The sequence below is a fragment of the Zootoca vivipara genome, chromosome 4 (genome assembly GCF_965207765.1).
Source record: "Zootoca vivipara chromosome 4, rZooViv2.hap1.1, whole genome shotgun sequence".
Classification (NCBI taxonomy): Eukaryota; Metazoa; Chordata; class Lepidosauria; order Squamata; family Lacertidae; genus Zootoca; species Zootoca vivipara.
In genome coordinates this window covers 34,256,793-34,272,678 of record NC_142587.1, presented here as the reverse complement: position 1 = coordinate 34,272,678, position 15,886 = coordinate 34,256,793, and positions in this window count along the sequence as shown.

Sequence of the window (15,886 nt, the reverse complement as noted above, 5' to 3'; positions counted from 1 at the left end):
GATAAAACCAAGAAAATTTTCTTTATAAAACAAAAGAAAATACAGTTTGAATTGAGGATAAGACAAGGTCTGATGCTGGGCAGTTGTAAAGGTGCTGGAAGCAGGGCTGGGGTGAAACTGAAAACTTAGTAACCACAGAGTTTGAGTGTGCAATAGGAATAACTTATAAACTCAGATCCTAAGCAATAATAGTAGACCAGAGCTAATGTAAAAGTTGGCCATTCAGAGGTGTTGTTGTTGTTGTTGTTGTTGTTGTTGTTGTTGTTGTTGGCATCTGTCTGTCTTGAGAGACAATGGAGTACACTTTGGGGGTTGAAGTCAAACTGCTACATTAGTAGCATCGAAGTAATCTTCCTGGGGTACAAGCCTGAGCAGGGTGTATGGCGGTCCGGACTGCCCAGACAACAAGACCCTCAGCCTCTCTCTGCCTCACTGGTGTGGTATAGAGGAAAGCAGAGCAATATGTTTGGCTGCAGGAGTTGCCAAATGTAACAGTACAAGGCACCATCCAATGGTTTTAAGGACTCCACTCCAGATTTGTGTAGGGTTTACTCCTGAGCCTTTTCTTCTCCCAAAGATATCACACAAGACAACAGAGGTTTAGGATCAGAGTTTTCTTTCTACAACTCCATCTGCCCCTCACTTTTCTCTACAGCATGTGCAGAAACCACTTTTTAGATTATTGGACTCTGCTCAATCCAGAGTTAGTGGAGTGGTAATTGATAGCTGATTGCGACATAACATAATTCTCAAAAGTTTTATGCCCCAGCAACATGCAAATGTCATTTTTCTCTTCATAGAGAAGAGGATTGCAGCCCATTGCTCTTTGTGGAACCCACAAGATTCAATCTCAGCCACCTCCAGTTTAGGAGAATTTTAGGTAGCAAAGACCAGGGAAGACCTCCACCTCCGTCACCAGTCAGAGTAGCCATTTCCTGGGCTAAATAGACTAATTATTTGCTTTAGGACAAGTCATTTTTATATGTGTATCTAAGTGCATTGGGAGTCCTTTGTCTAGGCAAGGTGTTAGGTAATAGCCTTTGGCAACATTTCACACATTTCTTAAGTCACTAAATTAGCACTTGTGATGCACTTGGTTTCAGTCTAGTGGGGGCAACCTCCAGATACTACTGAACTACAACTGCCATCACCCTAATCAGCATGGCCAATGGCAAGGGATGATGGGAGCTGTAGTTCAGCACACTTAAGTCCTTGACCTCAACGGACCAAGCAAAAATTCAACTGCCCATAGTCCACACACTGTTTATTGTTTACAGCAGCATGTTTATTAGGTAACGAGCTAAATGCTTTAAAAGTCCCTAGAACGTAAATATTTTTGTCATGTATTTTAATTGCTAATATTCATGCAACCATGAAATAAATTACAGGTTGGTCTTGTGCAATTTGAGCACAGTATGGGATCTGCCACAAACAAAAGAAATGTTTCGCTGTTGGGTTTCTTTCTGCATCATTTACTCCCTGCAGTTTAGTGCAGATTAATGTGCTTAGAGACTGATTGCCATAATTACTCTGCCCTGCTGCTCCACTATATTATGCAAACAAATGCTCAAGATGGGTCAAAAGAAAGCAGGGACCAGGTTGGGGCTGTTTAGGTAGTTCAGCTGAAGCCATATATTAGGATGAGAAATATTGGGGACCCCGCACCAGAACCATTCCTGCATTTTAAACATGATATATGAATTGGCAGAGCTGGAGGGTGTGAAGAAAGCAGGGTTTAGCAGTCTGCAACCAAGGTACAGTTGTGGTGGTGGTTCCCGACAAACCATAGTTTGCAAAGGGAGAGATGGCTTAAGAATGAGTGCTCACTATCCCCCTCCCCATTTCCCAAAGTGAATCCCTCTCCCATTGTAATTAGCTGTGGTTTTTCATTTATTCTTGTCTTACAAATTTATAAACTGAAACCATAGAACTTCTGTTTAATGGGAAATTGTGCCCAAATGTGTGTGCACAAACACAGTGTACAGACTAAACCTGGGGGGGGGGGCTTAAACTAGTTGAATTATGTTGATATAAAAAGATATGAGTATGTATATAATTGAAATGCTTCTTGAAAATGAAATATTTTGATGTTTCCACCCCTCAGTGAGTATTGCCATCCCATCCCAGTAGTGCTGTTTGGCTTCTCTTGAAGAAATCGACCTTATATACATTTAATGTCTCTTCTAATCTGGATCGCTGTTTTCTATTCCCATTAGCTCCAGTTAAAATGATTCTAGTTAAGCTAATCTTGTTTTGTCTTCTGAGCCTCTTTTGGTGAAGCTGAGTGTTGAGGCGATCCACACTTCCATGTGCTGCTTTCAACTTACAATCAACACTGCAAAAGAAATTAAGGGAAAATTCATATTTCATTGGGGTGTTGTTGTTTTTAGTACTATAATGTAAGCAAAGTTAAGATAAAAGTTAAGAAACATTTCGAGACTTTACTTTCCCCAATGGCACGGAGATTAACCATCATGTCTAAATACACTGTTCTTTTGCAATATACCTTGCTGTGAGTTGGCTCCCTAACATCTACCTCCCATGTAAAGAAGGACTGCTGAGATACCACTTTGTGTAATTTATCCACTAGTAATATTGCCACCACCATGTTGTAATACCTGAGTGTCAGCTCACAATAATTCAACCTTGGAGTATTGTAAAGGGGAAACCTGAGCCAGCTCTCCTCCTACTGATTAAGTTCCATTAGGCAGAAGAGTCAGCATGAGTTAGATCTTCCATGTAAAGGCTTGTTACTCAGTTCCAGGTTTCAAATTTGAGATGTTTCATAAGTGAGTCAAGAGGGAAACAAATGAGATAAATATTAGATTGCACTGAAATGAAAGATAAGCAATATTTTTGAAGTGAAGTCATTGGATTGACTTCTGTCCCAGATATGAGATGAATAACATTAGCTTCTTCCCATTTCCCTTAGAATTCTCCAACATCCCTGGCTGAGATACTTTGTTACTCTGACTCAATAAAATCTGAACTTCCCCTGAATCGCCCCAATTCAGAGGCGGAGCTAGCTGCTCTGGCACCCGGAGCGGCGTGCAAGCGGCGAGTGTCTCGGGGGGGGGGTGCCACCCACGGCAAGCTGCGAGCATCCCAGGGGGTGCTGCCCAGGGGATGGCCCAGGGAATGGCACAGCAATGTCACCCCCCCTCAGTGATGACACCTGGTGTGGACCGCACCCACCACACCCCCTTCCTCCGCTAATGCCCCAAGTTACCTTACAATTCAGTGGAGGTGTTAGTGGGGGTATCTCACATCAAGGCGTGTTCTGCACACCTCACACCTACTTCAGAACAAAGATGGCTCGTTTTCCAGGCGTTGTGTAAGGATGAGCTCGTTGGGGGAGCTAGCAATGCATGGCAGTCTACTTGAGTGACTCAACATAATGGTTTAATTGGGTCTACCACACATGCTGTGGCATCTTCCATATTAAAACTGTGGCTTGTTCAATTCTAGATATTGGTGGTTGGTGTTATTTTATTTCCTTCCCCTTGCAATATATTGGTTTCAAAGAGACTGCATGTTGGCTGAGCATTACAAAGGCTCCATGCCAGTTCATTATCCCGATCTTTCAATCCTAAAAAGGGTGGCTACTATTAATATGCTCTTCACACATACTGAATGCCAAAAATAATCCTTGTGTTAAATCAATCTCCTGTTTTATTCATAGGCTCTGGTTTCATATTATTTCTATGGATCAGGAAGAAGGAGGGAGGAGGGGAACACAAGCATCTCTGGTACTCAGGGAAATAATCCAATATATAGTTTGTTGTTTGTTTTAACACAACTAGGATAACTCAAATTGTGTAATCCTATCAAATGAAATGGGAGAAATCTATATTTGCTAAAAAATTAATAAGTTTTAAAATCAGAAAACAACATCCTTAAATCCATATTAAGTTGTCTGAGCTGCACACTCTAAACCCTGTTTTGTACTGTGGTCAGGAATTTCAGCAAATGTGGGATGTTCACTGAGGCTGAAAATACATATATCCACCATAAGCTCTCTATGTCCATGAGATCTATATGCAACTTTAAACTGTGACCCCAAACTGTATATAGGTGTATGTTAGTGATGCCTTGGATCTACATAAACATGGAACTGGTTCTGTCTACCCAAAGAAGCATTAAGCCAAATCTTATGTACCTTTGCTCAAGAATGAGGCTGTGTACATGTCATACCTTTAAAGCGCCCCACATATACAAAAGTTTATTTGATAACAGCTTGTGCACACCAGCCTAAGATTGCATCTTGTTGTTGTTTAGTCATTTAGTCGTGTCTGACTCTTCGTGACCCCATGGACCAGAGAACGCCAGGCACGCCTGTCTTCCACTGCCTCCCGCAGTTTGGTCAGACACATGTTGGTAGCTTCGAGAACACTGTCCAACCATCTCGTCCTCTGTCGTCCCCTTCTCCTTGTGCCCTCCATCTTTCGCAACATCAGGGTCATTTCCAGGGAATCTTCTCTTCTCATGAGGTGCCAAAGTATTGGAGCCTCAGCTCCATGATCTGTCCTTCCAGTGAGCACTCGGGGCTGATTTCCTTAAGAATGATAGGTTTGATCTTATTGCAGTCCATGGGACTCTCAAGAGTCTCCTCCAGCACCATAATTCAAAAGCATCAATTCTTTGGCGATACAGCCTTCTTTATGTAAGATTGCATCTTACAGCATGGCAAACCTATGCTTTTTGACTCGGAAACCAGTAACTCCAAGTTCAGCAGAACTTAATGCCAAGTCAGTGTGCACTGGACTGTAGCCTAAGAAATTGTTCTTGAACAGCAGCCTCTGTTTCTCATTCTCATTCTGTATCCAAATGGCAAACATCTTTTGGAGCCAAAATGAGTTTCAGAAATAATTGTACAATAGCATGAAGGTCACCAATATCACTGAGCTTTTGAACTCTTTTGTGAGTCTAAGTAGCTCTTTTAGATCCTAGCTGACCCATGGCACACGTGTGTGTGTGTGTGTGTGTGTGAGCACGCACATGTGTGTGTGTGCATGTGTGTGTGTGTCACATATCACGATCGCACAGGTATTTCTCATATATGCATTTTCTACATTTTCTGCATTCACAGACTAGCTTTTACATGTTTGTGAGAAACAGACAAGGTTTAAATTAAACCTGGAAAGTTTGTTTTCATTAGACAGAAAAAGTTAATAACAAGGAGCAGTGGTGCAGAAAAGTGGAGAGAAGGCTTTGCTGAAAATAACTTTGATGCATGGAGCAAGGTCTCTGTTTCAATCTCTTTTCTCCTCCAACACAAACACACCATTTTCAAATCACTGAACGGAATGAGTTATTCATATTCCTATGAAAATGTCTTCTGACATACACACAATGACACATTTCCTAACCTTTAGCCAGCCTTTGATTGGGTGATCCCAGCCAATGCATCAAGGGAATGGCTCATCGGCAACAAAATTAAATTCTGTCATACTCGGTTGTTTGGTTCCACAATGTGATAAACTAATCAAAAACTTTATGCATTTTTATCAGAAATCAAGAAACAGTGAAATTCACAGAATCAAAGTAAATTTGAAATATGAAAAGAATAGTGAAGACTTGCCAGTAATTTTCCTCTGCATCTGTTGTGTTCCTCACATAGCAGTCATTTTCCTGATGGCATTCATGCCATTTTTTTACAAAATGAGAAATTGCTGCAAGCTGATGGAAAGCAGGAATGTTTATGGAATATCTGTAAAGTTGGAAATGGAGAAGAGGTTGGCAAGGGAAATGAAATAAAGTTGGCAAATGGGGCATTCATCTTTTCGTCTCAAGAACACCCCTGGGAACAGTGGTGTACTTATGGTTTCTGCCACCCTTGGGCAGAATAGATTTGCTACTCTTGCTCCAGTGATATATTCTACATAAGATGCTTTGGCCTTCATGCTCAATTAAAAACAGGAGAGGCTTTGTTTGAGGGGTGCTTTGTTTGTTTACCCAACAGGAGTTGCCATTAAAAAATAAAAAGGCCCAGCCAGCATTTCCATTTTTTTTTAAATGCAGTATATAACAGATAGCTGTTAATTCTGGTGTCAAAGCAAGACACCAAATCTATATCTAGTGCACAGTAATGGTGCCCTCATTTGGGCAGTGTAGTGATGGAATTTGAAGTGGGGGGGCATTTGTTGATACATCTCCACCCCCAGTGTCCCATTTTCAATATTGAATAACCCATACTAACTGTGAGGCAGAGGGTTGAACAGGGCGAGCTGATCTTAATTGAAACTGATCCAACTGTAAACATGGGTGGTCCAGAAAGGGAATGAAGGAGAGTCATAGGAGACTTTGGGCATGTATTGTGGCTGCATTAAAAGCAGCATTGGGAGGAGAAGGCACAATTGTTGGGTTGGGAGTGAGGCAGGACTAAGAATCTAAGCAGGGTTGTTGTTGTTTTTTAGCCAGAACTCACCGGAACCCAGTTCCAGCACCTCTCACGAGAGCGCCATGGCCATTATAAGAGAACAAGGGAGGTGTTCGTGGTGCGTTCCAGCAACTCTTTTTCTAGAAAAATAGTTCTGGATTTAAGGATAGATAAAAGGAATGCAAGAACATTGGAAGGGAATCTGATTCAAGCTAAAGACTGGAGAGAATGCCCAAAGAAACAGAAGAGAGTTAAGCCACACAAAGGAAAGAAATTCCTTGCATATTTTGGAATTAACTTGTATGCTGTTTAAAGAGAAGAAATTTTGAGATAAGCAGGATCCTGACCTTTCTCAAAAGCTAAAGATCCTGCTGGCACACTGAAATAAGAGCACATTTTGAGGCTCTGATGGTTCTCATTTATAAGGAAAAACTTTACACTAACACTTCCAGTCATGATGACTGATGGAATAAATGTCAGCTCCAAACAATATGCACTAAAACAGGCATAGGCAAACTTGGCCCGCCAGATGTTTTGAGACTACAATTCTCATCATCCCTGACCACTCGTCCTGTTAGCTAGGGGTGATGGGAGTTGTAATGCCAAAACATCTAGAGGGCCGAGTTTGCCTATGCCTGCACTAAAAGGATCAAAGGTATTAAAGCAGCACATACAAAGTGAGAAACCACTCTCAAATCCTCTAAAATAGAAGAGGAAGGTTTCATGAGATAAAATATATTGTGCCTCTTAAATAGGTGCAGTTGGCATGGTAAATATTCACCCATGGCACATATTGTGAAACGTCATGGCAATGGATCAGTAGCTACCTTTGACTCTTCAATGCATTTTGTGCGGCCTAAGAATTCTCTTGAAAATTGGGCAGTACAGAATGTATACTGATGAAATGAAGCCAACATCAGGTCACTTCTCTCTCTCTCTCTCTCTCTCTCTCTCTCTCTCTCTCTCTCTCTCTCTCTCTCTCTCTCTCTCTCTCTCCCACACTTCATAACAAATACACAAGATCTTTATGGAAAACAGCAATCTAGCTTGCAAATATGAATGTAAATGCCTGTGTACCAGATGGACATTTCTGCGAAGATTCATGTACCCACTGCTGATTCGAACAATAGAACAAAACATATGTAAAAGGCATCAGTATTTCTTCAGAGTCATTATAAAAGATCTCAGCATAGATTGCAAGGCTGGAATTTAATTGGCCTCTCTGAACAACAGCAGTACTCAGTATTCCAGAAGTCTGGCAGGCTTGGCCTGGCATCTTTTCCCTTACCATCTGCAGCATTTTCTGCCCTGCTGTAAGAAAAACACAATTCACCTACTGAGGACATTCCCCCCCACCCCTGGTTCCGTCTGCTTACTTATGGGGTGATATAATGTATTGCTAGATCCTGGATTCCCAGTGGATGGGGGTTGCAATTTTTCAGTTTCCACTGGTACGGTGCCAAAACTTGTTTTCTGATTTATTGAAAGACTTCTTCCCCTGCGAAAGAGACTTCATTTTTTCTGCCATGTAGAATTTTGAAATTTCTTTAGAATATTGGTGGGTGCTCAGTTGAACTTCATAGGAACAGAACTTACCATGTTTATTTGTTCAAGGCATTTATTAACCATGTCTGACTATGATCCCTGAGCACTAACATTCAAAATTGACACTTGATCCAGGCAAGGCAGAAATGCTCCTGGTAAGGAGAAACTCTGGAATTGGCTAGTGAAGGATGATAGATTTATCTACATCTAATTTCTCTGAAGTAATGTTAATTATAACATCTGACTGCAGGTAGTCCTTTGGTGACCACGCAGATTATACATAGTGAAACTTGCCTTACATCAAGACATATACACCAGGACTGGATTATTGCAGTATGGTCTCCATGGTGCTACCTTTGAGGAACCATCAGAAAGTACCAGAGTTCAGCAGCAAGGTTTACAATTGCCCTCTAAGGGCTCCAATAGTTCCCAGGAAGTTCCCAGACACAATTCAAAGTGTCGGTGGTTGCCTTTAACCACCAGTATACCTGCTGCACATATACCAGGTAGATCTGGCTGATAACCCCTTCTCTGTGCCCTGAATGTGGTGCAAACTTGGCTGATGGCTAAGAGAAAGGAACTTCTCTGTGAGCTCACCTTAATTGTGGAAATCGTTGCCCCATATGACTCCTTCACACTTCTGTCATGGATGCTTTCGTTGAGATTCCTGCAGTGCAGGGGCTTGGATTAGATGACCCTCAGGGTCCTTTCCAAATCTGCGATTCTATGGTTCAAAATTCCTCTGTTTTTCAGGTGTACAACACCTGTTCCTCTTTATTTCATATACCTAGCATCTGGAAATGAAGGTTGGTTTCCCGAGGAGAAAGGAACCCCTCAATTTACCAAACATCCGTGCACATTTTAGGAGTATGGATTGTAACCATGAGCACCATGAAATCAAAGGCTTCAACAGTATGTGCATTTTCTTAGGAGTAAGTCCCATTGAACACATTGGGAATTGCTGTATTTTTTCATGTATAAGATGCCCCCTATTTTGGGGGACTCCAAATTAAGTAAACACCCCTCAGCACTACTCATGTATAAGATGAGCCCCAATTTGAAACCTTTTTTTTTTGTTAAAAAAACAAAACCCTAGTCTTATACACAGAAAAATACGGTATTTACAAATAAGCATGTACAGGGTTGCTTTCTATTAAAATCGGTGGAAACTAGCCAGGATTAAAGTACTCTGGAACAGGTCTCTAATGTTAATTGCAAGTCTCTAAAGCATAGGTATTTATTGAAAGTGAACCTTTGGGTTAAATAAATTGGGCACTCTTTGTACGGTGGTATAAACCTCTCCCAGTTATGGTCAGAATACAAATGGTGCTTTAGAAAAAGCAAATCCAGAAGCTTTCTCGAAAGCAGGGGAAAGTTGCTCAGTTTTAGCCATGGATTCTTGGAAATGCAACTTCAAGCTTCTATCTATAAAAGACTGTGGGGGCAAAGAGGAGAGATGAGTTTAATGTGTATCCAGCTGGCATGTGGGTTGATCCAAATCCGGTTGAAGATGGTGAAATCATTTCATTTCCCAACTCAAAACAAACTTATTTTCAGAGCTTTGAACTAATCTTTTAAAGAAAAGCTCCTAAACATGAAAAGGGTGAGTTGCAAAACATGTCTTTGGTTTATTACAAAGAGAGTTGCTAGATAAATCTTAAAGAGATTTCTCAAAAATGGGTTTTGGACACATGCAATAAATGTATGTTCAGGTGCCATGTGGAAATGTGTGCGAGATGTTCCATAGGCAAAAGAGAAGAGTATTATGCTTTGTGAAGTATAGCCATGAGTCTAAAAGCGCAGTTGGACATCTGAGCCTAGCTTACATGCTTACCGTAGCTGAGGTGAAGATCCAGGAACGGGAGGTTCTGCAATTCACTCCCTTGGGAGATACATTTGGATGATGATGATGATGATGATCAGTAAATACTAATTTTCCAGAGTGCTTTTATTTTATTTCCAGAGGCAGTTATTTTTGTCCCTTGGCATTATGGTATTAGCTGACAATTATATTGCTGTATTTTATTAACGTTTTATTGGTTTTAATTGTATTTGAATATGTTGTGCACTGCTTTGGGGGCCCGCAAGTCATAAAGTAAAATTTAATCATACTCATCTGTGGCTTTTGAAACTATTAACCATGATATCCTCCTGGAACTGCTCCATGGAATGGGAATTGGAGTACTGTGTTATAGTGGTTCTGGTCCTCCCTATGGAATCCATAGATAAGCATCGGGACAGTGCTCTTCAGGCCCTTGGAGGTTATGTTACAATAGCACTAGATATTATATCATCATATCAGATCATCAGATCAGATCAAATGTATATACTGCCTGATAGATAGATAGATAGATAGATAGATAGATAGATAGATGATAGATAGATGATAGATAGATAGATAGATAGATGATAGATAGATAGATAGATAGATAGATAGATATTTTAAAAAAGCATGACCTAGTTGAGATTCCTGCATTGCAGCGGTTGGACTAAATGATCCTTGGGATCCATTCGAACGCTATAATTCTATAAAAAAATTCCTTCAGTAGCACCTTATTTTTTTTTCAATATATTTTTTATTAATCGTTTTATCAACAAACATACAAAATACTAAATACAAAGATACAAATACAAAAAACATCAAATACTTCTTCAGATACCAGAAGTGTGCATGCACACGAAAGCTCATACCAAAATATAAACTTAGTTGGTCTTTAAGGTGCTACTGAAGGAATTTTTTTATTTTGCTTCGACTCAGACCAACACGGCTACCTACCTGTAACTAGAGCTATAATTCTATGATGATGATGATGATGATGATGATAATAATAATAATAATAATAATAATAATAATAATAATTTATTATTTATACCCCGCCCATCTGGCCGGGTTCCCCCAGCCACTCTGGGCGGCTTCCAACAAAACAGAAATTCTAAAATACAGAAATCCATCAAACATTAAAATACAGACATCCATCAAACATTAAAAGCTTCCCTAAACAGGGCTGCCTTGAGATGCCTTCTAAAGGTCTGGTAATTGTTGTTCTCTTTGACCTCTAGTGTGAGGGCATTCCACAGGGTGGGTGCCACTACCGAGAAGGCCCTCTGCCTGGTGCCCTGTAACTTGGCTTCTCGTAGTGAGGGAACCGCCAGAAGGCCCTCGGAGCTGGACCTCAGTGTCCGGGCAGAACGATGGGGGTGGAGACGCTCCTTCAGGTAGCTCCGAGGCCGTTTAGGGCTTTAAAGGTCAACACCAACACTTTGAATTGTGCTCGGAAACGTACTGGAATGATTCTAAACTCAAAGTGGTCTATACCCAATGCTATTTAATTAATACCTACATTAAAAAGACAATGGGAGCTCTGGGGGTAAGCTACCATCAGTATGCTGATGACCCTGAGCTCTGTTTCTGTATAATAACTGAATCAGGAGAGGCTGTGCAGTGGTAGGATGGAAAAGGAAAAAATAAGCTGACCTTGAATCCTGGCAAGACAGAGGCACTGTGAGTGTGTGGTTCCTGTCCATGTGTTTTATTTTTTTAGCTACTGTCAATTTTAATCTTTTAAAATATTATAAACTTGTTTTATTTAGAATTTTAATGTTTTATTATATACTAGCTGTACCCGGCCACGCGTTGCTGTGGCTCAGTCTGTTAAATGGGAAAGAAAGAAAGGAGAAAGCGCACGTTTCTAATATGTTTAATTTCACAATGGTTGTGGGTATACAGTATTTTTTTTTGCTGTTCCATTGTCTGTGGAGATATAGAGATTGTCTGGTCTGCTGACTATAGAACATGCAACATAGAATTGTCCATGTGAGAAGTAATCCTTGTCTAGATCTAAACCGTACAATTCCAAAGATTGGCCCGGAGGTTTGTTGACAGATAAGACACAAACACCAGGGTCCCATTGAAAGCAGAGAGTGCCCCCTCCCTCCACCTTCAGAGTCCCATTTCATTTTGCGGACAATCATTCCCCCCCAAAAAAAGACTCCCCCACCCATGCATGTTCTGCAAAATCCCCCACCCCCAAAATAAACCATGGGCAAACCCCACCCTGCCCCATTCATCCTTCCCAAAGGCACGCCTCTCCTCCACTCAATGCCCCCATTCCCCACCCCAGCCGCATGATGTCACGATACCCCTATCTCTGTTCCCCCAGTGTGTGACATCATCTTCCTCCCATGTGACTTCACCCGCCACCCTGACCCCTCTCCCTCTCCCCCTTGGCTGCTTCCCCAGCAGGTCCCATGGGCAAGGGGGCAGGCGGCCTAGCTGCAGGTGCTTCTTCAAGGCAGACCTGGCAAGGGCAGCAGGGAGAGGCGAGGTGGCGGCGGTGAAGGGGCAGGATCCGGCCCCCGCCCTCCCAGAAGGAGCCACCTGGGAGTAAAATATTTAGTATAGCGTGTGTTGCTTTGACGTCCAACAGATGGCACTATTTTTCAAAAAAGTATGTTTTTACCTGCCACAGGTGTGACATCTATATAATCTAGTGTATAAAAACACAGGCATTTTTGAATGCAACGTTGTGTCAAAATTTCAAAGCAATCGGTGAAGAACTTTCAGAGATTTAAGATTTTGAATAAACGAACATTTACATTTTTATTTATCTAGATTCTTGTCAACAACATAGAGGTGTGTTCTTTTTACAATCAATCAATACAGTGGTACCTCTACTTACGAATAACTCTACTTACGAATGTTTCTACTTACGAACAGAGCTCCGTCCGCCATCTTGGAAGCGGTTTAGATAGGATTTTTTCTACTTACGAATTTTTAGATAGGGTTGCTTCTACTTACGATTTTTTTCTCCCAATGCATTCCTCTGGGATTTGACTTACAAATTTTTTCGACTTACAAATGTGTGTTCGGAACACATTAAATTTGTAAGTAGAGGTACCACTGTACATACATTTTGGTTGTTGTTGTTGTTGTTGTTGTTGTTATCCTCATAACATAACATGCAATGTGGACACGCCACATGGAGGCCTTTATGCAGATATATTTATCTTGCATCATTCTTACATCTCAAAAAGGGGGTGCAGTGGGCAAGATCACAATTTGATCACAGTTTGTTGACATACCAGATTCAGAAAACAGTCAATCACCTTCTCCATGGTGGATTCTACACACATATAAAAACTGTTCTGAAAATTCTTTTTTAAAGCGTTTTTTTAAAAAAAATACATTGAATCTTCCATAAGGCTCACCATCACCATCTAGTGTCACATTGTATATTGCACTTAAAACACACATAAAACATTTTATTTGTAGCTGTATAGTCAAGTCCCATCTCTCTGATGAAACCCATCACAGCTATATGTGTATTGTACAACTGGTAGCAAAAGCCCAAAAGTCTTTGCATTCTGCAAAATGATACAAATGTTCGAGTGATTTACATTATGCAGCACTGTGGGTTATGTGCATTTAATTCTCCTCTATGTAGTTCACATTTGAGAGGAATGCAGCTGTCTTTTACTGTTCATTTCTTCAATAATCTTGTCAACTGATAGATCTTTAATTTAAAAGTCTATCCATGACAGCTGTTTGAGAATTACCTAGCTATGCTGAACTGGCAGTGAGAGGATTCACAGCAGGGGAAGAAAAATGAACACAGTCATTGCAGTTTGAACCAGCTGTGTGGCTGAATCAACCTGGAAGAACTGACTTGTCTAAAGAATATTTGGGCAAATTTTACACAAACTTTGGAAGGAGATGTTTTCACATTAACTACCTGATCCACCAGTCTCTCCTATTAAACTTTTCTCTGATTTTTCCACAGCCAGCTAGACTTTCACAAATATGTATTTACTATTTTATTCATAAGGCATTCTATACTGCCTTTTAGCTCAAAAAAGAGACCCCCAAAAAACAGTTTACACTCAAACCCCAGGGCACTCAAACCCCAGTAAACAAATAATAACTGATTAAATCAAAACACATTAAATGCCTCTTACAGCAAAAACGTCTCAATTGCCCCCCTAAAGAGCAACAGAGAAGAAGCTGGTCTAACCTTCTTTGGGAGTTTCATAATTCGGGTGCCGCCTCTGAAGAGGCCTTGGTCCTTCAGCACCAATTGCACCTTCCCTGATGGTATAACTCCAAGCAAGGCCTGCAAAGATGTCCACAAATGATGGGCAGGTTGACATGGGAGGAAGTGATCCTTCAAATATTCTGGTTTCACAAGAGGAAAGATTTTGAAACCAGCTCAGATTTGACCCCGACTGTCTCTGCCTCCATGCACTGTGCAAAGGAAAAGCCTGCAACAAAAATATGTAACTGTAAAGTGGAAAAGACCTAACAGAAGCAGAAGACATCAAGAAGAGGTGGCAAGAATACACAGAGGAATTCTACCAGAAAGATATGGAGGTCTCGTACACCTCAGGTAGTGTGGTTGCTGACCTTGAGCCTGACATCCTGGAGAGTGAAGTCAAATGGGCCTTAGAAAGCACTGCTAATAACAAGGCCAGTGGAAGTGATGGTATTCCAGCTGAACTATTTAAAAATTTAAAAGAAGATGCTGTTAAGGTGCTACACTCAGTATGCCAGCAAGTTTGGAAAACTCAGCAGTGGCCAGAGGATTGGAGGAGATCAGTTTACATCCCAATCCCAAAGAAGAGCAGTGCCAAAGAATGCTCCAACTACCGCACAATTGTGCTCATTTCACACGCTAGCAAGGTTATGCTTAAAATTCCACAAGGCAGGCTTAATCAGTATGTGGACCGAGAACTCCCAGAAGTGCAAGCCGGATTTTGAAGGGGCAGAGGAACCAGAGACCAAATTGCAAACATGTGCTGGATTATGGAGAAAGCTAGAGAGTTCCAGAAAAAAAATCTACTTCTGCTTCATTGACTACACAAAAGCCTTTGACTGTGTCGACCACAGCAAACTATGGCAAGTTCTTACAGAAATGGGAGTGCCTGATCACCTCATCTGTCTCCTGAGAAATCTCTATGTGGGACAAGAAGCTACAGTTAGAACTGGATATGGAACAACTGATTGGTTCAAAATTGGGAAAGGTGTACGACAAGGCTGTATATTGTCTCCCTGCTTATTTAACTTATATGCAGAATTCATCATGCGAAAGGCTGGACTGGATGAATCCCAAACTGGAATAAAGATTACTGAAAGAAATATCAACAACCTCAGATATGCTGATGACACAACCTTGATGGCAGAAAGTGAGGAGGAATTAAAGAACCTTTCTAATGAGGGTGAAGCTCAACATCAAAAAAACTAAGATCATGGCCACTGGTCCCATCACCTCCAGGCAAATAGAAGGGGAAGAAATGGAGGTTCTTAGCTTCCATGATCACTGCAGATGGTGACAGCAGTCCCGAAATTAAAAGATGCCTGCTTCTTGGGAGAAAAGCAATGACAAACCTAGACAGCATCTTAAAAAGCAGAGACATCACCTTGCTGACAAAGGTTCGTATAGTTAAAGCTATGGTTTTCCCAGTATGGAAGTGAGAGCTGGACCATAAAGAAGTCTGATCGCCGAAGAATTGATGCCTTTGAATTTTTGGTGCTGGAGGAGACTCTTGAGAGTCCCATGGACTGCAAGAAGATCAAACCTATCCATTCTGAAGGAAATCAGCCCTGAGTGCTCACTGGAAGTACAGATCCTGAAGCTGAGGCTCCAATACTTTGGCCACCTCATGAGAAGAGAAGACTCCCTGGAAAAGACCCTGATGTTGAGAAAGACGGAGTACACAAGGAGAAGGGGATGACAGAGGACGAGATGGTTGGACAGTGTTCTCGAAGCTACAAACATGAGTCTGACCAAACTGCGGAAGGCAGTGGAAGACAGGAGTGCCTGGCGTGCTCTGGTCCATAGGGTCACGAAGAGTCGGACACGACTAAACGACTAAACAACTCATGTTTGAAGCTTCGAGAACACTGTCCAACCATCTCGTCCTCTGTCATCCCCTTCTCCTTGTGCCCTCAATCTTTCCCAAGATCAG